Source organism: Protopterus annectens, chromosome 2.part1 (assembly GCF_019279795.1).
Source record: "Protopterus annectens isolate FY-2018-M chromosome 2.part1, PAN1.0, whole genome shotgun sequence".
Classification (NCBI taxonomy): Eukaryota; Metazoa; Chordata; order Ceratodontiformes; family Protopteridae; genus Protopterus; species Protopterus annectens.
The window spans coordinates 1302883206-1302909181 of NC_056729.1; positions in this window are offsets into that span (position 1 = coordinate 1302883206).

Here is a 25976-nt window from a genome sequence, read left to right on the forward strand (position 1 = left end):
GGTCTTCTAGGATGGTCTATGGACAGCCCACCCCCAACATTGCTGGGGCTGGTACTGGCACTACAGGAGCGGCTGTGACTTGAGGGACATCTGCGGCGACTGCCAGCTGCTGATGTTGCTGGCATACATCCACGTCAATGTCTTAACCATCCCGCACTGTCCTGACACATGGACATGACATTGTGGAGGACATCTAATGTCTCACCCCAACGTCTATCAGTGACCTCAGTGTAATTATGGATGGCATCTGCTAGGTCACAGATACTGTCAATTACAGTGGTGTTATGTGCCCTCTGTGCCCTTAGTCCCTGTTTGGTGTACCTTTCCATACATGCCTGTAGACCTGTGGCATGTCTGCCAGGGGCATGATGAGCAGCAGTGCTCCGACGAGAACCCCTGGACATCTGCCTATGTGATACCGTTCCAGACATCTGGGTATGGCTGCTGTGTCGGGATGCATGCACCATAGATATCACACTGTCCTGGCCAATGCCGACTGTACACTGTCCCTCAGCTAAGGGCATTGGTGATGGATGTATTGGTGGTATGACTGTGTGCATGGATGGGGTGGACACTTGTGTACTGTCGATTGATGGCCCAACGACAGACTCTGGCAAACATGCCTGTGCCTCAACACACCTATCCTCATTATCACTATTTGGCTCAGTGACATCGGGTTCCCTGCTACAGTGAACCAGCCCAACCTCAGCACCTGTGAGAGGAAGACAAAAAACACACTTTATGTCCTGTACATGATGTCAGAACACATGCACACATGCACACATTAACTCATGCACACATGCACACATGAACACATGCACACATGCACACATGAACACATGAACACATGAACACATGCACACAAATACACTCCTCACTAAAGCAGACACACACACACACACACACACACACCACCAGCAATCCAGAACATACACAATAGCGGTTGATGGTGGGGGTACAGTATCACAAGCCAAACAGTCATATCACGCGTGTCAGCATGCATGACGTGTGTTGCTCAACAGCATGCAGTGCGAGTGTAGACAGCCCTTGGTAATAACAGTATACATGGCTTTGATGCATGTGTGTTTTTGTTCAGTGATTGGCCTCACCCTGGAACACAATGTGTACAGGGACACAACATTGCTGTGCAAGTATTAAAAGCTCTGCAATGTCCTGTGCACCATCACTCACAGGTATACATACCATGACTGGATATATATCTGTGTGTTACATAGATATCCATTTTTGATTAGAGCATCTGTGTCTTTAGCAGATAATTGTGGACACAGGTTTAGCACATGCATGCTATGTATACACACAGGATGAGAGGTGCATGTATACCTGATGGAATACCATTGCTCAACATAGCCATTGTACACTGGTTATGGTGAGTGTAGGACATATTGTGGACATGCCAGTGCCAGCCATGACATACCCAATGTGTGTCATGTGACCTATATACTCAATAGCATTACAAGACATATATGTGTCACTTTGTACAAATGGTGATTGCTATGCATATTGTGTATAGCTGCATATGTTTGCACACACACAACATTGAGGTGCATAGCAATGAATGCTATGTGTATTACTGTGGTTACTGTAACTGGGTGGGGTGTAGTACCATGAGCCATCATCATGCAGCATCATGTAGTCTCAAGGCTACTAATGTGTGCCAGACCGGCACCTAGCATGCTGTATCTGAACTGCAGTACCATGGCTACATTCACCATTTCACAGCCAGTTGTTACATGGGTTTGTAAGGTGCCCAATAGGGAGAATTGTCTAACATAAATGTGTTATGTGTTGAAGAGTGTCGCACAGCCCCATGATAGGCCTCTACCCCTCAGGTATATCATGTGTGCTGTGTGGATGACATTTGGAATACTGGAATGTGACCTTACAGCGGGTGTCTGAATACGCCATGTGTAGCATATTAACGTGTAATGCGTATGACAAAGTTGTGTATGTTGTGTGCATGTGTATCGACTCTTCCTATCCAATGCCCACTACAGTGTTGCCACAATTGTGTGGGATGCTCTGTGTATTGCATGTGTTTAAGGCAGCTACTCACGTTACTGAGATGTGCATAGTCTCACAGCAAACATGCATAGCATGCATTATGCATAGGTGTGTTACGTGTACATGGCCTACACCTCACCTATGACATGCACATTTAATTTGCAATATTAAATGTAGAACACACTCACCAGCATGGGTCTGCTGCCTTGCTCACACACCAGAGGGACCTACAAGGATATGAAACAGTTTGTCAGTGACAACAACGGTGGCATTGCTACTGTGGGTTTGCAATCTTAATGTAGTACAACAGTTGACAGTCACAGGTCTACAGATTATGTTACAAATTATCAGTATTGCACAACACCAGGCTCCACATATTCTAACTACACATCTCACATATGCATGATCTACCAATAGAGGTAACTGTAGTCTACAGATATGCCATGTTACCTGCGCGCTCTGTGTCAACTCGCTGGGTGGTTCCGGCCTCAGTGATGATACATGTTTGCTGTTGTTGTTGTTGGCCAGGAGCCACCAGGCTCAGGAGCAGCTCCTCCACTCTGGTGAGGGGGGGGGTGGATGGTTACCCCACCACCTGTGGCAAGCTGTTGTCTAGGGACATCAGATGCATGCTGCTGGACATGTCTAAGTAAATCACTGCAGTGATGGCGTACCTGCTCATAGGTCCGGTTATGCATGCCTATGTCATTTACCCTACGGACAACATCTTGCCACAGTGCAGTCCGCTCATGCTGGTCCTGGCTGGTTCTTGAGAACAGCAGGGTGTAGTGCTGAACCAGGCTGGTTATCACTTCATCCTCTGCTTTGCTATAGGTAGGGTTGCGATGGTAAGCCATAACCCTGGAAGACAATGAAACAATATGTGTGAGCAAGTCATGTGGCACACATTCTAAAGTACAGCTATCACTGAACTGACATATATAGCAACCTACTGGCTGTCAGAGGATACGCATTTTCAATACCACATATCAGTGCTCAACCCACAACTGCCTGACAGTGCCGGGTACGCTCTACATATCAAACCATGTTCTGCACAGCAACAAAGAGAAACCAGTATGTAAGACTATACAACAGTACATGACACACTGTATGCGACACAATGCACCACCTAGACACAGGAGGTATAAATCAAGCTAATGCATAAAGAAATATGTCATCCATTGCAATGATTGTAAAGTCCAGTTACAGTATTACCAGTATACCACACTAGTTGTTGATGGCAAACCCCTGCCTAACATATGTCCACGTTCATTAATATAGGTGGCATACTGCTGTACTAGACTATACATGTTGCTAGATACCCACTTATATCCTGTGACACACATATGACCGAGGGCATGTTACAGGCATACCCGCACACACATCACACGTACAAACAAGACACAAAGGTATGGCAACCCAGATGAGCTTTACCTGTGTACCATACAGTACTGAGTGTCATTACTTACAAAACCTTATGCCTGAGGTATGTAATTTGTGAGGACTACAGGGAACACACAAAACAGTGATTACAAGCAAAGTGGACATACACCATACTGTGCTGTTTAGGCCTACAGCTTTAGGTAGTACTACAGTTCATGCAGGATTTGGAGTTATGCTACTCAACGCCAGAAGTCTAAACCTCAAGATGCACGCACTCGAAACTCTCCTTAGCATGGAGATCATCGATATCTGTGCAGTAACAGAAACCTGGTTCAAGGCTCCCGAGAGCACCCCAGCACTACCAGGTTATACCTCATACCATGCTTTTCGGCCCCAAAACTTGGACAGAACCACAAAAGGAGGGGGGAGTATCAATATTCGTCAAAGATACTCACACCTCCAGGTTGGTGGCACAGCACGAAGCATCAGAGACTATCCATGTGCAACTAACAGTGGGTAAAACTGCCTTCCAGTTTATAGCCTACTACAGACCACCCTCCCAAACCCAGGAACCCCACTCGGCCTTCCTGAGAGCACTGGAAATTATGAAGGTCTCTCCAAACACCATTATATTAGGCGACTTCAACTACCCAAACATAGACTGGGAGCATAACTCTAGCTCCAACACCCTAGCCCAAAGGTTCCTAGAATTTATAAACTCAAATGCTATGGAACAACTTTTTACCACTCCCACAAGAGGGGAAAACATACTGGACCTGATCATCACCAACATAGGGCTCTATGCTCCATACCAGAAGTGTATCCCTTACTGGTAAGATCAGACCATAAACTAATCTCACTGGATATTCACATCCCGACCCCACCCCCTGCCCAGAAAACCACAGTGAAAAACTTCTCTAAAGCAAATTTCACACTCCTCAAAACCAAGGTGGAATCCTTCAAAGCCCCGGGCCTGTGGAAAATATGGCCAAGACCGCAGAATCCTTTATAAACGCATTCTATGAACACCTTCAGGAATGCATGGATCATGCAATCCCAAATAAAACCAAGATCCAATCCTCCAAAGGCAGACATCCTGTCTGGTGGACCCCAGCCATAAACAAACTATACAATAGAAAGAGGAAGCTACTACATGATAGAGCAAAATCCCAAAAAGGGAAGGCATCTCTGATCAGTATTAGCAAAAACTACGGGCACTAATAAAATCGTCTAAGGCCAGCTTTGAGAGAAAAATTGCACAGGACACTATGGATAATCACAAGGCTTTCTTTAGTTATGTTAGGAACCTGGGTGGGAATTCCCAGATATGCTCAGAATTAGTCCAAAATGACAAAATACACCAAACCCACAGACACTGCCAAAGTCCTAGCTGACAGGTTCAGCGCAAACTTCTCCCACCAAAGGGCAAATATCTATCCCAGCAGAGTGCTGCCCCCATGACATCTCAGATGCTCAGGTAAGAGCCGCCCTCTCCAAAGCAAAAAACACAGCATCAATGGGACCAGACGGTGTCCCGGGCTGCATCCTACATGAACTCCAAGAAGAGCTAAACCCAAACATAAAACTACTGTTCAATCTCAGCCTTACTACAGGATATGTACCTAAAGAGTGGCATACAGCAACAGTAGTCCCTCTCCACAAAGGTGGTGCCTCAATGGATCCAGGAAACTATCGCCCCATAAGCCTGACTAGCTTGGTCTGCAAAACTATGGAAAGTATCATCATGGACCTCATAAATAAAGATATTGGGGACCTACAGACACTGGATCCTATCCAGTTCGGCTTTATTAAGCGCAGATCCTGCCTCTTAAACCTGGTTGACTTCTTTGAAACAGTCACCAAGGCCATTGACGAGGGGAAGGTGGTCCACACAGCCTACCTGGACCTCGCAAAAGCCTTCGATACAATACCCCACTCAGGCCTTATAGATAAACTCACCAGCTTAAATATAAACCCCTATGTTACTAGATGGGTTGCAAACTGGCTCAAGGACAGAACCCACATGGTTAGAATTGCTGGAGCCATGTCAGACTCCAAACCAATTACAAGTGGCGTCCCACAAGGCTCAGTCCTGGGACCTCTCTTGTTCGGTATATATTTCTTGGAGGTACAGGCCAACACGGAAGGACTGTGGCTGACCAAGTTCGCAGATGACTGAAAACTGGGTGCCATAATCGACTCTCCAGCCGACACAAGCATCCTCCAAAAGGGCCTCATAGAAACATTGTGCCTCTTTACTCATTCCTCATCAGGCCCATAATTGAGTACAATGCCCCTTTTGGGATGTACCTTACCAGACACCTGCAGCAACTGGAAAGACCCCAAAAGTACCTCACCAAGAGGATCAAATGGCTCAAACAGATGCCATATGCTGCCCGCTTAAAGAAACTCCAGCTCTACTCAGTGGCATACCACCTGCTTAGAGGCGATCTGTGCCTGACGTATAAAGCCATGTCCAACCCAGAATTAATGGATATGCTGCACCTCAGAAAATCCAAATCCCATTGAGCTACGTGCTTGAGAGACTTGAACCTCAGCACTGAAATAAATAGGACATGCTGGAGGGACAGATTCATAACCCAGAGGCTCCCTTCACTCTGGAATAAAATCCCAGTCCAGGTTAGGCAGAGTCCCTCATCGACTCTCTTCAAGAGAAATCTTGATGAGTGGATGGGAGATCATAGGTTTACCCCAGGTATCACTTCTGTGTCACTGTTAGACAGAGGCACAGTATACTAACCTCGAAAAAGGGCATAGCAAAATTAATTTAAAATGGGTGGCGAAAGCCAAACACACTCTGGCTAGGCTTATAAATGCCCTAGGGCAGATAGCCTAGTATGAACCTATGAACCTATGAACCTATTCACCAGCAGTACCAATCAATAAGCATACATGTACTGCTTTAGCCTACAATGGCACACCCCAGTCGACACCAAGGGACTACGTCAGACCGTATGCCATACAGCTTTTTCTGCCTAGCAATAGCTTACACATCTTTTGCTGGGATCAGAGCTAGGACACAAAATACCATGACAGAAACAGTTTTCCACTAAGCTATCACACATATACAGAACTTTGACACATTCACCAACAAATTCACCATCACACTCAGTCAACCTCACATAGCAATTATTGCAACAAGTACATGTGGGTGTGTATCAGTTCATAGGTAGCTAATAGGCTATTGGCCCTAGGGCCTATAGAAGCCTAGCGATACGCTACCTTGGCCTTTGACACACATGTAATTTAATTTCACGTGCCCCTGTCAAGCAGAGCCACAAAGGTGATTCCCAGGGTGTATTTCCTATATCCCATCCAATCATCAGGATTATTCATGATGACTGCTAATGAGGAGCTTTGTTTGCTATTGATAGGTGGTTTGTTCCAGAGTATGGGATGTCTCTGAGATAGGAATCTATCCCTCCAGCATGTTCTGTTTATTGAGGTGACAAGGTTAGGTCTCTAGAACGTGTTGCTCAGAGGGATTGTGATCTGTTTATGTGGAGCATGTCCAACAGCTCTGGGTTTGACATAGCTTTGTATGTTAGGCAGAGGTCACCTCTGGGTAGGCGGTATGCAACACAGTCTAGCTGTGGTTTTGTGGTGTGGTCTGCATAGGGCATCTGTTTGAGGCCGGTATTACTCTTTGTGTGGTATGTCTGTGGCCTTTCCAGTTGCTGTAGATGCCTTGTGAGGTACATACCAAATGGGGCATTGTACTCTATAATGTGTTTTATGAGTGATGAGTAGAGGGGAACACTGACCTATATTTCCCTGGCTGACACACTTAGGTGATGAGGTGTGCCGCATAGACAGATTACATGACTGGTATGGCACTGTGATTATCACAGGGGAGACTACTGTCCACCTGAGTCCCATGGTCTCTTATCACACTTTCGGTGTTAGGTACACTACCACCTATGTGGTACTTCATGAGTACAGAGTTTTTGCCAGAAGGGATGCCAATGCAGTTTCAACATTGAGCTTGAGTCCATGGCTGTGTCACCAGGCATCTGTCACAGTAACTATGACCCTGTCTATCTCACTCTCCATATATATATATATATATATATATATATATATATATATATATATATATATATATATATATATATATATATATATATATATATATATATATATATATATATATATATATATATATATATATATATATATATATATATATATATATATATATATATATATATATATATATATATATATATATATATATATATATATATATATATATATATATATATATATATATATATATATATATATATATATACATATAAACATACATTGGTGTACATATAGATGTACATATGGGCACATATACAGTCCACCTTTCATGGTGGGAATATCAATTATGCAAAAGTTGTGAGGTATGCAGTTATGTAATAATATTGCACAGTCTTGTGCGGAATGCATTGAAGGTGTTCTCAGCCCATGTAGCTTTAGCAGGCCTCACTGGTTGCAAAACTGCAAACCTGACAAATCATATCCACAGCGTTTAACCACCACATGTCATATACCAGCTCTGTATGCTGTCTTGTTTGCCACATACTACAACCTACATAGAAATATGCACATAACAACCTTCAACAACATATATATGTCCACCCTTCACAAACAGTTGCAGTATGTCCCTTGCTCTATGCACATGTACAGATGCTAATATATCTGACACAGAAAGATCTCTCCATATGTGTGTGCCATACACACACAAGGTCCACACTGTTGTAAGTCCGTGGACCTCACGGCTGACCTGTTGGGCCTTGCTGCAACATGAACAGGTGTCACATGTGAGCACACAGTAATATTAGAGGGTGTATTTATAGCTGCAAATGCTTGATTAGCATACTAGCCTTGTACAGCAGTTGCCAATGCTAAGCTACATGTTAATATGACTATCATACATTTGTTACTCTGTCACATCCATGTTTATATAGCTGTATGCGCTATTCCCCCAAACAGCCATTGTACACATACTGTACAGAACACAGATAACATGGATCAGATGTTTGACATTTAATGCTGAGCTACATATGTCACAGTTATATCCCACTGCACAGAGCTACACACTGATTTGTCCATGGCAGTGGTTATGCAGGGCATCTGTGCATAGATATGTACTGCTGCCACATATGGATGATTCAAAGTATGTAGAGTACTCTACAAAAACATCTACAATATGCCAGTAAATACATATCTGTTACATACCTTTCCTTTGTATGTGTTTGTAAATTTCAGTTCCATATGTCTATATATATTTTTTTTGGTTTAATTATATATTTTATTTGTTTATTTATTTTTTTTTTTTATGTTGCTGTTGCTGTTGATGTGGATATCGGTATCTGTCTGTCTCTGTCTCTGTCTCTCTCTCTCTCTCTCTCTCTGTACCAGCAATGGAATGATTGCATGTGTGGACAGCAAGTACAGCCTGCTTTTATAGGTATCTGCACATGTGCATGTGATGGCCTCTGCATGAATTGGTGGCCACCATTTGGTAATTGCATGCAGCCTGCTGTTTGGTGATTACAGTACTCACTGTCATAGCAACCCAGTGCTATAAATTGCTAAGTCAGGTAGGCGTAGCCCTTTCAGCTTTCCAAAGTGGGGCCCATGCTTGTCTGCTGTGGACACTGTTGTGTAAGTCAGAAGGTTGGTATACTTCTTATATCTGAAGCTAGGGGTGTAGCTAATGATTTGAATGTTGTACTCAGACCTGAATGTTGCCTCTTCCAGTACACAGTTGTCAGTGTAGAATTGTACTCACCCCTGCAAATGCTAACACAAGATACGTGGGAGTATGTAGTTTTTTTTTCTACTTATACAATTAGCTGCCATACATAAGTAGTTATTGAGATTTATTCATTTGGCACATGTACTGTTTGTGAACTGCTATACTGTGAACATTAATGTACTCACTTCTGCACAGTTTCTGATTTTTTATTGTTGACATTAGCACAGGATGCTCAGGAAAACTGGATCATTCCAGTACTGAGTATGTCTACCTACATCCTTGGTGGACCCTGAACACACAGGTATTTTGTACATTTGGGTGGGGGTTGTCCTGCTATGATACTGTGTGGGGGTTGTAAAGTGCTGCTGTAACATTATTTACTGCTAGAATGGCTGGTTCTGTTATCACAGTCATGTAATGCAATTCCACAACAACTGCTGGTAAAGTTCCAGAGAACAGGTTTTGTGTTATGGCATTCCTATCTTTCCTTTACATTCAATCATTCTGATGCATGATATATCTATTTCAGCAACAGCCTGCTGTATATCTGTTGTGGCTTACTGGTATTTCATGCAGTCTAGTGTGTCCAAGTTCCGGGGTTCGAGACTGACAGAGGTGCTTTATTTTGCTGCTGAGCAGAACAAGGGCCCTCACATGCAGGATGACTAAGGCACTTTTAAGCAGCTGTAAGTGGGTTTGCGTGGGTTTGCGTGAAGCTTAGCAATACTTAGCTAAGTGCACACAAGCGCACACTCGCACAAACCCGCTAACTACTGCTTAAAAGTGCTTACTCCTGCTAACCCCCGCCCTCATTTCTTTGAAAGAAAAGAAAATGGGGAGATAGGAAAGTGGTGAAAAGGGGGCACAAAGAGGGAAAGACAGTAAGGAAATCAGCTCGGGATATGCAGGACAGGTGTAGGGAAGGTCCATAGCTGCCCATTTCTTTAACAGCAACAGCTGTGCATATGCTAGAAATTTGGAGGGAAATATGAAACCTTCCACCCCTGAGAGAGGGGTGAGGACAACAAAGTATGTTGTACTGCCAATTAAATATCAGTGTATGTGTCCAGCGGACATGTGTGCAAAATGGGCAGCTATGTATGGGGCGTAATTTTTTTTTTTGGGAGCAGATTGCCCTTTTTTTTTTCAGGTGAGAGTGGAATGTGTGGTAGGGGAAGTGGGTATATATGGGAGGTAGGTTGGGGAGGTAAACAGACAAGACAAACAAGACACATATAGGGGCAGAATATGACATGTGGTGGGTGAACACCACTGACGGGGAAGGATGTTTGGAAATCACAAGCCCATGAGCCCACAGATGGCAAAAGTGGAACTGAGATCCCCACCCATGGGCAGTCACCACTGCACCTTCACAGCCCAGAGGGTGGCTGTGCTGGGGGCTGTGTAGGAGTGTCAGGCTCACCCATGAGTCCCGCCACACATGCCTCAAGCTGGCGTAGAGGATCAGCGACTGAACACTCGATCTCCCTACGCACCACAGCCCGGACCATTCGGAAGGTGATAGGTGGCCCTCCTCCGGCCACGCTTGCATGGGGAGATGAGCCCCATCCCCTGCAGTGCTTCCACCCAAAGTTGGCACAGGACCAATGGAGGAGGAGGTCCCGGGCTGGGCACCGGACCTGCTGGTGCCAGGTGCCATCGCCAGCTGACGTGGGACAGGCGGGTCCGCTGGGACCGGCCTTCCCATACGTTCTATGTTTAGGAGGATTTAATGACAATATGGGTTGTTAACAGCCAACAGCATTCCAAATTAGTTGTAACAGCATGCAGTAGTATTCCCATTAACCCAACACACCAGAGTTCCAACAGTTGAACTGCAAGCATAACACATGCATATATAGAACAACAGTGGACATTCCAACAGCATACAGGATTGATTGGTGGCAACAGGCCACCAAGATTGTGGTATTTGAACAGGGCACATGCATCAAAGTAAATGCAGATATTTTTGAAACAATAGGACATATGTCCCAACAAATGTTTTGAGATTAGACATACCCATTGACGTGTGGAATTGAATTGTTTATGCACAGTAGGGTGTAAATAGATACCTCCATTAACAACTTATATGTACTTATAGTTTACATTACATTCCTATTGACTGCAGGTATATATCCCCTACATGTATTATTACACTTGGCAATGTCCGTTAAATTGTGAAATGGGTTTTGCTAGTTCTTTATATACCTGACCTGTATCTGACATACAGACTGTCCAGGATGCAGATGTTACTGCTACGTATTTATATGTTTTATTTATATTTATATATCTACATATCTGGATGTGTTCAGGTGACATTATCAATTATATTTTAACAGCCCCCTACTTTTCTAGCAGCACACTGACATTTCTGGGGAACACAATAACACGCTACTCATGTGCCAGATTAACCTATACATGCTGGCCATTAACCAACTGTTGAGGACTGTATATATGCTTAACAGCTACTGGCACTCCCTTCTTCCACTTTATATGGGCCTATCCAAGTGTGGGTTGACAGCGCCTAATACAACAGTAATATTTCTATAATGCAAGAGTACAACAACATATCGAAGAAAGTGACACGGACACACTCCAGGAATTATACCTTTATTAATTACATTACACACTTTTATAGAGGCTCTCTCATTTATTTGATATAACAGTGCATGCAGAAGACTTATTCAAGACATATTATATCTTTGTTAATGGGTTACAACTCTCTTTTTCATGCTCTCTCACTTATTTTATATAACAATACATGCAGAATAATTACTAACCTGCCTGGTGGTGCAGCCTTAGCAGCCTATCTGCATAGGCTTGCTGATTTGCAGCATGGACACCTGCAACTGTGAGGTAAATGAAGTGATGTTGAGACATATACCTATCCATAATATAGACTACAATAGTAATTCTTACATACTTCATTCCATTCTATCAGTAGTGGGGCATTTTCCATCCCACGGGCCTCCTGTATCCACTGGTTCAATTGGTCCTGCTTCTGTCTCTTCAGGTCTGAGTAGTGGTGTCTGACCTGCTCACCAGTCCGAGGGACACCTGTGGCACTGGTGAGATCATGTGCTAGATGGTTCCAGGCTTCTGCTTTATATTCAGTGCCCTGGAACAGGCCCTGCAGGAGTCTGTCATCATGATTATGGACAAGGAGCCAAACCATCACTTTTGACTCCTCAATGCCCCACCCTTGTGCTCGAAAGCGAGAGCCCACTCCAACACCAGTCATGCTGCCTGCAGATGGGAGCTACAACCAGTTAAGGCAAGTATTCCCACCTATGGGGCTTAAATATGCCTCATTTTCTGCACTTATATGTGATTGGCCGGTATTGAAAAATCTCAGCTGAAAGCACACCTGCTTAGGAATGGGTAAACTTCCATTGATATGTATGTGTGTGTTGAAAGTGCATGCATATCAAAAGCTGTCATGGCTTAGTGGTTTAGTACTGTTATTATGGTGCACAGTATCTCGGGTTTGAGGCCTGTCATTGCTTTTTATTTTACTACTGGCCAGACCGGCTAGGAGGTGTGGCTGTGTTTAGCTGACTTTGCTCAACTTTGCCCAACGTTGCGCTAGTTAGCGCAGTGCGCAGCTACGCGCAAACATGTTTTGTTTGTGCTAGTTGGCGAGATGCACAGCTCCACGCAAAGCCATTGTGCTAGTTAAAGCAGTGCTAAGCTATGAGCAATTGTACTTAAATGTGCTTAATACTGGTAAACTTTGCTTAGCAGTGCTTCACATTGCTTAAGATACGTTACTTATGCATTCATCAGTATGCATAAGCATTTTGCCTTCATATATATATATATATATATATATATATATATATATATATATATATACAATATCATTCACTACTACATAGGCCATTTCAATGCTTTCTACTAATATTTAAAAGATAAATGTCAGGAATTAATTTTCTATACAGATTTCCTACAGAAAATAGAAAGGGGAGTGGTGGGACTCGAACCGGGAATGCCTCCTCTTTGTGCGAAGGCTCTACCACTACGCTATTACTATTTGGCTTCATTTGCATATAAGTTTCTTATTATCCTCTTCGATCTCTAAACTGCTAACTGTAGCTAAGCAATGGGCAGACCCGCGCAAACACGCACAAATACGGGCAGCTATATCGGGAATAATAAAAAAAAAAAAGGAAAGTTTTACATTTTAGAATTGTACAGGGATTTAAAATGTGGGGGAGTGTAGTGTTGGGTATGTACACATTTGAGCGGACTCGCTTATTTCAGTTGACATTTGCAGATTGAGGGACTTGCAGGGGCGTGGATATTTGGACTGCTCGGCAGTCTGACATGCCCCCTGCACTCGTGCACACTCCGTGTTAGCCTTAGAGTTGAGTCAGCGTGCCCTCATGAATATGCATGGCATGCTGACGTCTTCCTCTTAGGCTGCAGTTTCTGTGTAAGACTTATTTAGTCTTACACAGGGGATTAGTGAATCCTGGCCATTATTTACATTATTTACACATCATACATTATTTATAAGTATTTACGCTTTTATCGAACATATAACACAATTCCCTCTATCTTACGTATCCTCCCATTCTTTTTTCCACAACCATAAATTTATCTTTTTCAAAATTTACCCATTTACCATTAAACTTGATTTCATTCAGTCTCTTATACCATATTGTCCATATTACATAAAACAAACTTTTATCAGTCCCTTTCATCTCATTTTGTTTTTTGTTACCAAAATACCAATATTGCAACATGATCATATTTATATCTGCAACACTTTGAAAACCTTTCAATATCTTATGCTCACATACTTTTTCCATAATTCCTTTACTCTTGAACAATTTAAAAAAATGTTCTAGTGTTCCAGAATAATGACACAACCCCTCTTGAATCCTTTTATAAGGCATATTAGCTTTGACAGGGAATTTTCCTATCATTAATCTCCACATAAAATCATTACATTCATAACATATTCTACTCCATGCAAGTCTTATCATAATCACATTTCATTCTTCATTTTCTAAATGGTTCCATGAGTATATAAGAATGTGCATTCATTATGCTAACATAGAAATCTTTTCTATTTTTTATTTTTATATTCAATTTCCACAAGAAAATTTTATTCTGATACTCATGTCTTCACTTACTAAATCTTTCCATCTTTCCTAGAACTTATCTTCTTCCAAAAATTCTTATATTTATCTTTCATTATATGATTTATAATGACACCTATTTAAGTCATTGCCAGCTACAGGACCCCTTCCTTGAATCAGAACACCCACTCTGCCTATTTAGATCTACTTGAATCTATCAAGATACATCCAAACACTACGGATTTGCGTAACTTTAACTACACATCCATTGACTGGGTAAATTACTCGTGCTGAAACTCACTTGCTCAAAGTTTCCTCGACTTTGTTAACTCCAACGCCCTGGACCAGCTGGTTGACACCCCCACAAGGGGTGCCAACACCCTTTATTTGGTGCTTACCAATATGGGGGCTCACTGTAGCATCCCCACTATGAGGTCTTCCCTGGTGAGATGTGACCACAAATAAATCTCATACGAAGTAACTGTCACACCTGATCCCCCCAGCAGCAACTAAACTAGAAAAACTTCTTCAAAGCAGATTATAACCTCTTACATGACAGTATAAATAGCTTCACTGCACCTCCCCCCTCAGATGGAACTGACAGCTATACTGATTTCTACATCAATGCGTTATACAAAAACCTGTATAACTGCATTGACTCGGCCATACCTGATAGTACCAAAACAAGCTCCTCAAGGAAGAGCAAACCTGCCTGGTGGACAGCTGCCATTAACAAGCTTTACAAGAAGATTAAGAAATTGCTGTCTAAGAGTAAGAGGGAGTGAGCCCTAAACTGGAAACGCTCCTTCTTCAGCTTAAACAAGCAAATAAGACATCTTGTGAAGTCCTCCAAAGCAAACTATGAATCCAAATTAGCTTCCTCAACTATGGGCAACCATATGGCATTCTTTCATTACATCCGTAACCTAAAAGGAAAGGCCCAGATTTGTGCTGAACTTTTAGTTAATGATACTACATATATTGAGCCTTTGGACATAGGTAATCTGTTGGCTGACAGGTTCTGTGAAAACTTCACTCCCCTGTCCCTGCCACACGTACCTCATGACATCCCTACCACTTGTCCCCTTTCTTGTATCTGTAAGCAGCAGGTCATATACACCCTCTATAATGCCAAAAACACAGCATTTATGGGACTTGATAACATCGCAGGCTCTGTCCTACATGGGCTCCAACAAGAATTAGCAACACCATTGGGTACTTTTTTCAATCAGAGTTTAAGCACCGGCTTCATTCTAGCTTAATGGAAAATGGCCACTGTTATTCCCTTGCACAAAGGTGGTGCTTCCACTGACCCTGGGAACTATAGACCTATTAGCATGACTAGCTTTCTCTGGAAGGCCATGGAGCGAATCATCATGGACCTTATCAGCAAAGATACAGGAAATCTCCAAACACTTGACCCTACTCAGTTTGTATTTGTCAAAGGGAGATCCTTCTTCTTAAATGTGGTGGACTTCTTTGAGACAGTCACCAAGGCCCTGGACATGGGGACATCTGTGCATATAGCCCACCTAGATTTAGTCAAGGCTTTTAACACTATCCTCAATTAAGGCATCATTGAAAAACTCATCCAGCTAGGTAACAACCCTTAGATCATTACATGGTTCACTAACTGGCTCACTAATAGAAGACATATAGTCAAAATAAGGGAATCCACCTCCAACAGCAGACCTGTAATCAGTGGTGTTCCATAGGGATCAGTCCTGGGACCTCTACTGTTTGGAATCCATTTCTCGTAAGTACAAGCAAAAAAAAACTAAAGGTCTCTGGCTGACAAAGTTTGATGATGCCTGCAAACTAGGAGTGGTCATAGAATCTCCAAATGATGTCAACATCCTATAAGAGGGTCTTACACAAATGAATGATTGGTGCAAAGTCATGGCCTTAAACTCAATGCACAAAAAATGTATTATCACCCCTTTCAGTAAGAGCAATCTTCCTGCTAACTACCACAACAATAGCAACACCCTACATATACACTCAGTGGAGAGAGACCTAGCACACAGGTTGGCAGTAACCTTAACTTTCATCACCATATCTCCAAAGTGGTAAGAAGAGCATTCTATATTGCTCATCTCATAAGTAAGGGCATTGCCTCCAGAAAAAAAAGAAGTCATAACCTCCCTGAACTCTTCCCTTATCAGGCCAATACTTGAGTACAATGTCCATTTGGATATATACCTTTACAAGCACCTACAGCATTTGGAGAGACCACAAAAGCTTGGATCATCTCAAATCACTGTCACTTTATTCTGTTTCATGCAGACTACTCAGAGGCGATCTCTACCTTGCATATAAGGCAAACTCTGACTCTGCTTTATTGGAAATGCTGCATATCTTCAAATCAAATGGTACATGGGTTACTTGCTCTAAAGACCTTAACCTGGTATGTGACTTTAATAGAACCAGCTGGAAGAACAGATTTGTCTCCCAGGGGTTACCACACTTTTGGAACAGACTCCCACTTCATGTCAAATAGAGCACCTCATTGGCCATCTTCAAATGCAATCTGGATGGGTAACCATAAATTGACCCCAGGGGTTCCAACTGTGTCCCTCTTGGACAAAGGCAATAGGCACTGATCATGGAAATAAAGGTAGAACTTGTGTAGGCTTGCAAGCTTCTTAGGGCCACTAGCCTGGTAACTTCCTATGATCCTATGATTCCATGATACTATTTATTAAATTCTTATATTTATCTTCTAATCCAACCAAACTTTGTAAAGGTTCAATAAAGCTACATGCACAATTGGATTGATTAATCCCAGTCCTCCATCTTCCTCTTTAACATAGAGATCTCCTCATCTCAGAGGATTCAACCTCGATCCCCGTATAAAAGAAAACATGATAGACAGCAATTCATTTTCAAACATGGATGGCAACATATAAACACCTGCTAAATAAGTCATTTTACTTAAACAACATAATTTATTAAATGCATTTTTATAAGACAAGTTATATGACTTCCAAAATATACAAACTTCCTTTAATTTCTATATATTTTTTTCCAGTTGCTTATCCCTATACATATTCATCCAAAATTGCATTCCTAAAATATTTATAAACTCACTCAGCTAGGTAACAACCCTTATATCATTAGATGGGTCACTAATTGTCTCACTGATAGAATACATATAGTCAAAATAAGGGAATCCACCTCCAATAGCTGACCTATAACCAGTGGTGTTCCACAGGGATAAGTCCTGGGACTTATACTGTTTGGAATCCATTGGATTCAACCTCAATCCCCATATAAAATATCTATTGTCCCAATGCCTTTTCTTTTATCGTTGTTTATACACAACACAAGCATTTTTAAATGCATACTTAACCTTCTAACCCCTTCTTCCATCCATTCTTTATTCTTCATAACTAAAATTATATCATCGTCATGCATAAAAAATTGTAGGAATTTGAATTTCTTCTATTATACTACATCATTCTTAACTCTCTATTCATTTTACTAACAACTACTTTCATAAGTTATCCCACATTCTGTTTTTATTTCATCACTTAACCACCCATTTAATATCACTCTCACATTATTATTCTCATACACAAACACCAACATTTTTATTATTTTATCACTTATATTATAATCTCTTACTGTATCCCACAAAACATTATATTGAATTCTATCAAATGTTTTACTTATGTCTACTACCATAACTTTACCTCATTATGTATAACATCATCTATCACCTCTCTCAATATCCATAATAAATCTGGGTCTATGTTCAGTCATCGAATAAGAAATACATCAAACATGTGCACATTGAATCTAAAACATTGATCATTCTATTCAGTAAACATTCAATCATCAAATATTTTACCCAGGAAATGGAGTACACACTGCAGTATATAAAACCCACCAAGTGTGTGGGGGGGGGGCTACTTAGCTATACCAACCCTGAGATTGCACTACAGTGGGGAAAAGAGCAAATTTCCTAATGCTGGCAAGCCAACTCCATTTCCTGCATAACATAGTTGATGATTGAATGCTTACTGAGTTGAAGGTTCAGTGTTTTACATTCAATGAGCACAGGGTTGATGTACTTCTTATTCGATGACTGAACATACACCCAGATGTATTATGGATATTTTCACTATTATCCCAATAAATATTTTGCAGTCAGTACCATTCAGTACTATTAGTTTCCAATTATTTATCTCCTGTCTGTCTCTTTTTACCATATATATTTCATAACCCCGATGCATATTTCTTTATCCACTATTCTTTTTTCCCAACCATTTATTTAATTCATCCACAAGACATACTTTTTGCCATTCTTCCAAATTATAATACATGTGATACTCAATACCAACTATTCCCATAGCTTTTGCCATATCCAGTTCCTTTAAAATTATATAAAATTTTCATACAGTTATATTTTCCATCTTCTTATTGTCCACTTCACTTAACTTTTTAACTTTCCATTTCTGCTTTTTTTCTGTCTCTCTTTTTAAATATATTCTCTATATACTTCCTTATTAGCTCAAGTATTTCTTTTTGAGTATTCGCCCTCTCTCCTTCACTATTATTCAATACCCTTATTATTCTATCATTGTCTCTAACAAGCTTGTTTAAATATGGTGCCCCCTCTACTTTTCTTTCCTGTAAAAAATATCTTTAGTTATATAATTTGTTTTATCTTTTCTTAATTCATTTCATAATTCTTCTCCTTTTCAGAAATAATTATCTTGTTTATTTATTTTACATTTGTTTTACAAATGTAAAATAAATAAATAAATAAATAAAATTGTTTTATATTATATCATTAAATATCTCCTGACTTAGTCTCTTATATTTTACTTTTTCTTTCCTCTTTCTCATTACTTGATATTGTAAAAAATTACCTTTTATATTTTTCTTTAAAACTTATCTACCAATATGTCTAATTTCATAAAAAAATCTCATGTTTACATGATACCTCAGTCCCCTGGATTTACTGTTCTTCCATGCAGGACTAGTTTAGTCCTGTATGGAAGCGGCCACTTAGGAGTAGGAAGGCAGTGTGCCATGCATATTAATGAAGGCATGCTGCCTGAGCTCCTAATCTTACACGGAGCATGTAAGAATGCAGGGGGCGTGTCTGAGAGGACTGCTCTCAGAATTGTATTTATTTATTTATTTACATTTGTTGACCGGGAGTGTCCGACTGGACATAGGTCCATTTTCAGCAGAGGCCCAGGGAGAAAAGCTCCACAGTTAAAATAACCAGACATTAGTTACATTGGATTACATAGCGATTAACAATTTAACATAGCAATTACTTACAACATATTTACAGATGAAGAACATAGTACATCAGTAGATAACTAGAATCTTTATCTGTGAAGTACATAACAGACATTAACAAATGTTTCAATAAGAAGTTCCTGCTGTATAATAAATACTAGGCTTATGAGCATCTGAGCTTGCTATAATCAAGGTAGTTAGTGGAGTGGAAAGAAAGGTAGTGGTTGGATGGGGTGGTTGATATTAGAGTGGGAGTTGCAAGGGCATAGCCAGCATGTTTTTAGGTGCACTTTTAGTAAAGTTTTGAAGTGGGTACATGATGGTATGGAGGTAATTGTGGGTGGGAGTTCCATAATTTGGCTATGGTGCAAAGGAATAGTGCTTCACCAGCAGAGTTATTGGCTTTAGTGATCTGATATTGCACACTCCCCCACAATGAAGAACAGCAGAAAGGCCAAAGAAATGAGCGAGACCCCTCATATGTGTCCGCATATCCCCAGCAACATTCCTCCACATGTACAACAGCAAGTAAATACAAATAAAATGAACAAACCCTTTTTTTATTAAAAATCCGATTAAAGCTAACCGTAGGTGCACGGGTGTGCCCATTGCTTAGCTATGGTTAATGCAGCTTAAATGGCTGAAGAGGATAACAAGGAAGATATATGCAAATGAAGCAGTGTAGCAATAGTGTAGTGGGCAGAGCATTTGCCTTATGAGTAGGCATTTCTGGTTCAAATTCCACAGCAATCATATTATGAGCAATATTTTTGTTGCATAACCCACTAAATAACATATATTTGTGAACTGGAGTATTGCATTAAATGCACATGAGGTGTCATTGTCATAATGTTGCAAAGTCCCCAGATAAGCACATGTGCCCCATACAGTATATGTACACAGGAATCATGGACACAAATGGAAGGTAAAATGAGTAATGAATGACAACTCCATACAGCTTCCAAATCCCCCACCTTCCCAAGAACCATGAGATATAATTGTCCAAATCAGTGTAATTGTAAGTGGGAGTAAGCACTAGTAAGCAAGTGTAAGCACAAATAAGCAGTAGTAAGCATATTTAAGTACTAGTAAGAGAGTTTAAGTTGGTTTGTGTGGGGATAAGCAATGCACACACAGTTTAAGCAAATTTGAAGTTAACTCTCTGTAAGCATATGTAACCGGAGGTTAGCATTGCTTACCCTCGTGCAAACCCGCTTACAACTGCTCAAAAGTGCCTTAATCACTCTGTATCCAACGGCCCTTGTTATGTCCAACAACAAAATAAGCAGCCTTGCAGATCTTGAACCCAGGACCATATACACTATAGTTTCAGTAGTTAACCACCAAGTCATCACAGAAATACAGAAGAATGAGGTATCACCAAACAAGCCCTCACTATAGTAAAATCAAACTGAACCTATGAAAGGAATCAGTATACAGTCATATGTTCCATAACCCACTACATAACATAAATATGTGAACTGGGGTACAGCAGTAAGCCCAGAAGTGAGGTGTAATTGTAATAGAGTGTTGATGTCCCCAATAAAACACAAGGACCCCATACAGTGTACGTACACAGGAATCATGGATAAATGCAATGAATAAGAAATCAATGCCAAAAAGAAAATATAATGCAAAGTCTAATGTAAGCAATGCTAAGCATTGCACGGGCCAGCTTAGGAGGTGTAAGCAATGTGTAGGCCAGCTAACTCATTGTGCCCAGTGATATACCCCTTTAAACAATGCCAACCATAGATAAGCAGGTTTGCCCATAGCCTAGCCTTTTCAAAACCGGCCAATTACGGTAAAGTGCAGGAAGTTGGCCCTATTTAAACCCAACAGGTGGGAATACATCTCATAACCAGTTGTAGCTTCCCCTTGCAGGCACCATGTCAGAAAGGGGAGAGGGAGTGCGCTTTCGGTCGGAGCGTTGGGGCATCCAGGAGTCCAGAGTCATGGCAGGACTCCTTGTCAAAGACCATGAGCAGAGACTGCTGCAGGGCCAGTACCAGGGTTCTCAGTATAAGGCAGAAGCGTAGGACTGTCTCGCCTGTGACCTCACCAGTACCACTGACATACCCTGAACTGGTGAGCAGGTCAGGCATCACTATGCTGACCTGAAGTGATGTCAGGGGCACCTCTTGGAGCAGTATTTCCAAGAGGCTAGAACGGCGGGGGATGCCCTAGCTATGCGTAAGTATCACTACACTATGCGTGTAATAATTGCCAGCTCATGTATATCATGGATAGGTATGGCTAAATATTCCTCTTATGTCCTCCACAGCTGCAAGTGAGCTGGCTGTGAACCAGGAGGCCCATGGAAGTCGCCTGGAGAGGTTGCGATGCGAGGCAGGTCAGTAATACTCTTGCATGTACTGTCATAGGAAATAAATCTAAAAGTATCAGTACATTAATTGCCTGTATAAAACCTGTATTGTTTAAGGCAAGTACGGCATACACTAGAGACTATGGCAGGAAAAGTCTCATATAGTTTGTATGTAAATAAAAGTGTAATAGCCTGACAATAAAGATCTAACTGCTGGACTACATGTGTATACTCTGGTATCATATGGTAATGTAGCTATGCAATCACGTAATAGTACTGTTGTATTAAGCACTGTTACCCATACTGTGCACCATAAACAGAATGTATAGGATTGCCTGTATATGACTGCTATAATCCCCAGAGGCCATTTAGTACAACTGAGAAGCACATAGACAGAAAACAGGGAAAAGGCAGACAACAAAACCTGAATAGCACATGCAACTGAGATGTGAACTGTTGCATTTTTAGCACACACAGCTATGGGTCGAATCTTGGCAGTGGTATTAGTCTGCATACAGAATCATACCCCACAACTGTACAGATATGTCCAGAATGTCCAGTAAAGTGGCCCATATATGTTGCCTGTCAACGTGACCCCCAGGGAAATCAGTGGGATGATACCAGTTGTATAGGCAGCAAACAGGAAATACAACTGATTGACACACATCTATGAGAACAAAGATGACACACTAGCGACTCCCCAAAACCTTATGAGAGTAAGAAGCCACATATGTCCCATTTATACCCCCATGTTGCCAAGCTGTGGCCAGAGTCTGTACAGTAACAGATTGAGATGTATGTGCATAATAGTAATGTGGAATCTGATACTGTGTGTGGCAACATTCAGGTAGTGCTAATGAACATTTCTCCCACAGGTCTGTCATTTACCAACATTGTGCCCAGAAATACAAGAATGATACCCTGTACTGGTACTGTTTACTTTGGTACTGTATGGCATTGTGACTGATGCAGTTGCTCTGAATAATAAGGTATTACTCATCACTGTCACCCACAATGTCCAAAAATATAACTGTCTAGGAAATCCTGCATAAGAGAGTTGTAAGACAAGGTCAGAATGCAAAACCACAGGAGAATTATAAGACAGAAAGCAGATAGGAGATATGCAGCAATATATATAAAGCACACACAACTCTGATGGACAGTGTTTAACTCATTCACTCCGGAGCAGCTCAGGAAAAGCTGCCTGCGTAATTCCACCATAGGAACAACAGTGCAGCCTGAGCTCATTTTCAGAAAATCCATTTGTAATACCATACAGAAAACAAATGTTCATAACTCTTTAACTATAAGAGCTAGACTAAAAATGTAAAAGCGAAAGTTGTTCAGCAGACACTGATCTTCCCAACAGTGTAAATGGTGATAGTGTATATCAAAGTCATTATTAAATATTTGGCAAGGAATGCTGACATTGTGCATATTTTTTACCTTTTTGGAAAAACAAAGCATAATATCTTGGTCAATGTACCATGCAGACCCATATAATTTGAATGTAATTTGTTAGTATGAATGTCAGCTTTAAAATGATACCTTAACCATTACTGTGTGATGTTCCTTTCTTGAGATATTCACAGAAATATGATTAATATATTATTTTTCATAATTGATAAATAAGCAAAGCATAATATCTCATCACCTGTAACAGACAGAGCCTACATATCAGTGTAGAAGTTGTGCATCTGAATGTCAGCTTCAAAATGATGCATCATTTGTGTGATCACCATGCTCCCTTGCAAAGATATGGGCATAGTAATGAAAAGTATTGTAAATGTATAATTTTCATAATCGTACAAGACTAAACAAACTGTGATATCTGTACATGTGTAGAGTGCACAGACACAGTTCTATTACCATGTTCTAAGGAGTAACACTGTCTTCAAAATGAGGTATTGTTTGGCACAGTGGCATGCTCCCTTGCAATGTTATTTACCAAAATATGAAAAAAAATCATAATTTCCATAACCTAATTCCAAACAAACTTTGATATCTGCACATGTGTCCAACATACAGGCACAATTCTTTTACCATGTTGGAACCAGCAATACTGTCTTCAAAATGAGGTATTACTTGGCACATTCAGATGCTCCCTTGCAAAGTTATCTACCAAAATATGAAAAAAATCATAATTTCCATAACCTAAGTCCGAAACAAACTTTGATATCTGCACATGAGTACAACATACAGGCATTATTCTTTTCCCATGTTAGAACTATCGATACTGCCTTCACAATGAGGTATTACTTGGCACATTCAGATGCTCCCTTGTAAAGTTATTTACCAAAATATAAAAAAAAATCATAATTTTCATAACCTAAGTCCGAAACAAACTTTGATGTCTGCATCAAAGTTATTTACCAAAATATGAAAAAAATCCTAATTTCCATAACCTAAGTCCGAAACAAACTTCAATATCTGCACATATGTGCAACATACAGGCACAATTATTTTACCATGTTAGAACTATCAAAACTGTCTTCAAAATGAGGTATTACTTGGCACACTGACATGCTCCCTTGCAAAGTTATTTACCAAAATATGAATATGAATATTACTAAGCCCTTCCTGCCATCTAAACTGTACACATGCCTGATAAACCAGACTAAAATAAGAAGTATTGGATGGTCATTGACACATTAAATTGCACGTGGTAGCACTCTCCTAAAACAGTTCTTTCTCAGCATCCTCACCAGCTCCTTACCACAGTTATTTGCCAAACTCAGAAAAATATATTTTACACAACACATTTCATAATAGAGTTTTACTTACCATACTGGTCCCTACTTGGTCATGGATGGTTTCCATTCTTCTCATCCGTGTAAGAATTAGTCACAAAAGTAATAATTCCAGTTATCGAATCTGATCATCACTCTGGTTACAATAAGACCCATGAGTTTTCCTCAATGCAGTATGTGCATATTGGTAACAGATAATAAATTATTCTTGAGAGCTGAATACAGAAGCAAAAAATTATAACAACCACTATTGAAACCTGAGCTATAGATAACCTATACTTGTTACACCATATCTGTATTACGATCTTCAGCAGTCTGACCACGTATGCACAAGCACTTCTCTGGTACACAAATTAATTATTTCTCCTACCAACATTTTCATTAGTACATGTTGCACATTCACCCAAATGACCCCTTCAGGAAAATGTTGAGATATGCACAATAACTATATATATATATATATATATATATAGGCGTGTGACCAATGTATATATGTGCAAGTACATTTTGTACATACATATATATCCATATACACACACATGCACAAATATATATATATATATATATATATATATATATATATATATATATATGTATATATACAGCAAGGAAAAAAAAGCAGGGGGTTAGGAGGGTGGGCAGTTGATGAAGAACGAGGGCGTGGTTGCTTGTAATGACTCCAAGCAGAGAAAAAACACAATCTGACTTGTGCATTCATCAAAGTGATAACGACTGCTACTTATGTGAATAACAGTGACAGCAGCTGAGACTTTTCCCAGAAAAGAGATAATGACTCACTGCTATATTGTAACTGCACATATTGCTAATGTGATAATGACCTTCCTTTCATTACTGCAAAGGTATGCATGCTGAGACACAGGTGATAATTGCTGCACATAACCTGTTGAGTAGGCATTCTTTATATTACATTGTGCAGCTGTTATGTAACACAGACTCAGTATTATCAGTAAGGAGTCATTCAGTCAAATAGTATATCACTTGGATATTACTGAGGCCTTCCTCCCACCTAAATTCCACACATGACTGACAAAGCCAGGAGAAATACACAAAAAATATGGTAGCTCCATGCTGTCAGTAGTCAGCTAGTGATAACCTTTATCTCACTCAGGCAGTATAATAACAAATAGAATAATACAAGCTGAAGTGATGTAACCCAATGTAATTTGCAGACTGACTTTCTATATGTCCCCAGTAACCCCTCCAGTTGTTTGCATTCTGTATACACAGGCACCAAAATGACAAATTAGCCCAGCAATCACTTCAGCAGTGAGACCATGTATGTAGAAGCACTTCCCTGATACACAATTAGTGAATCGAGCGACTTGCATTCAGCAGGCACCTTCTAATATTGAGGA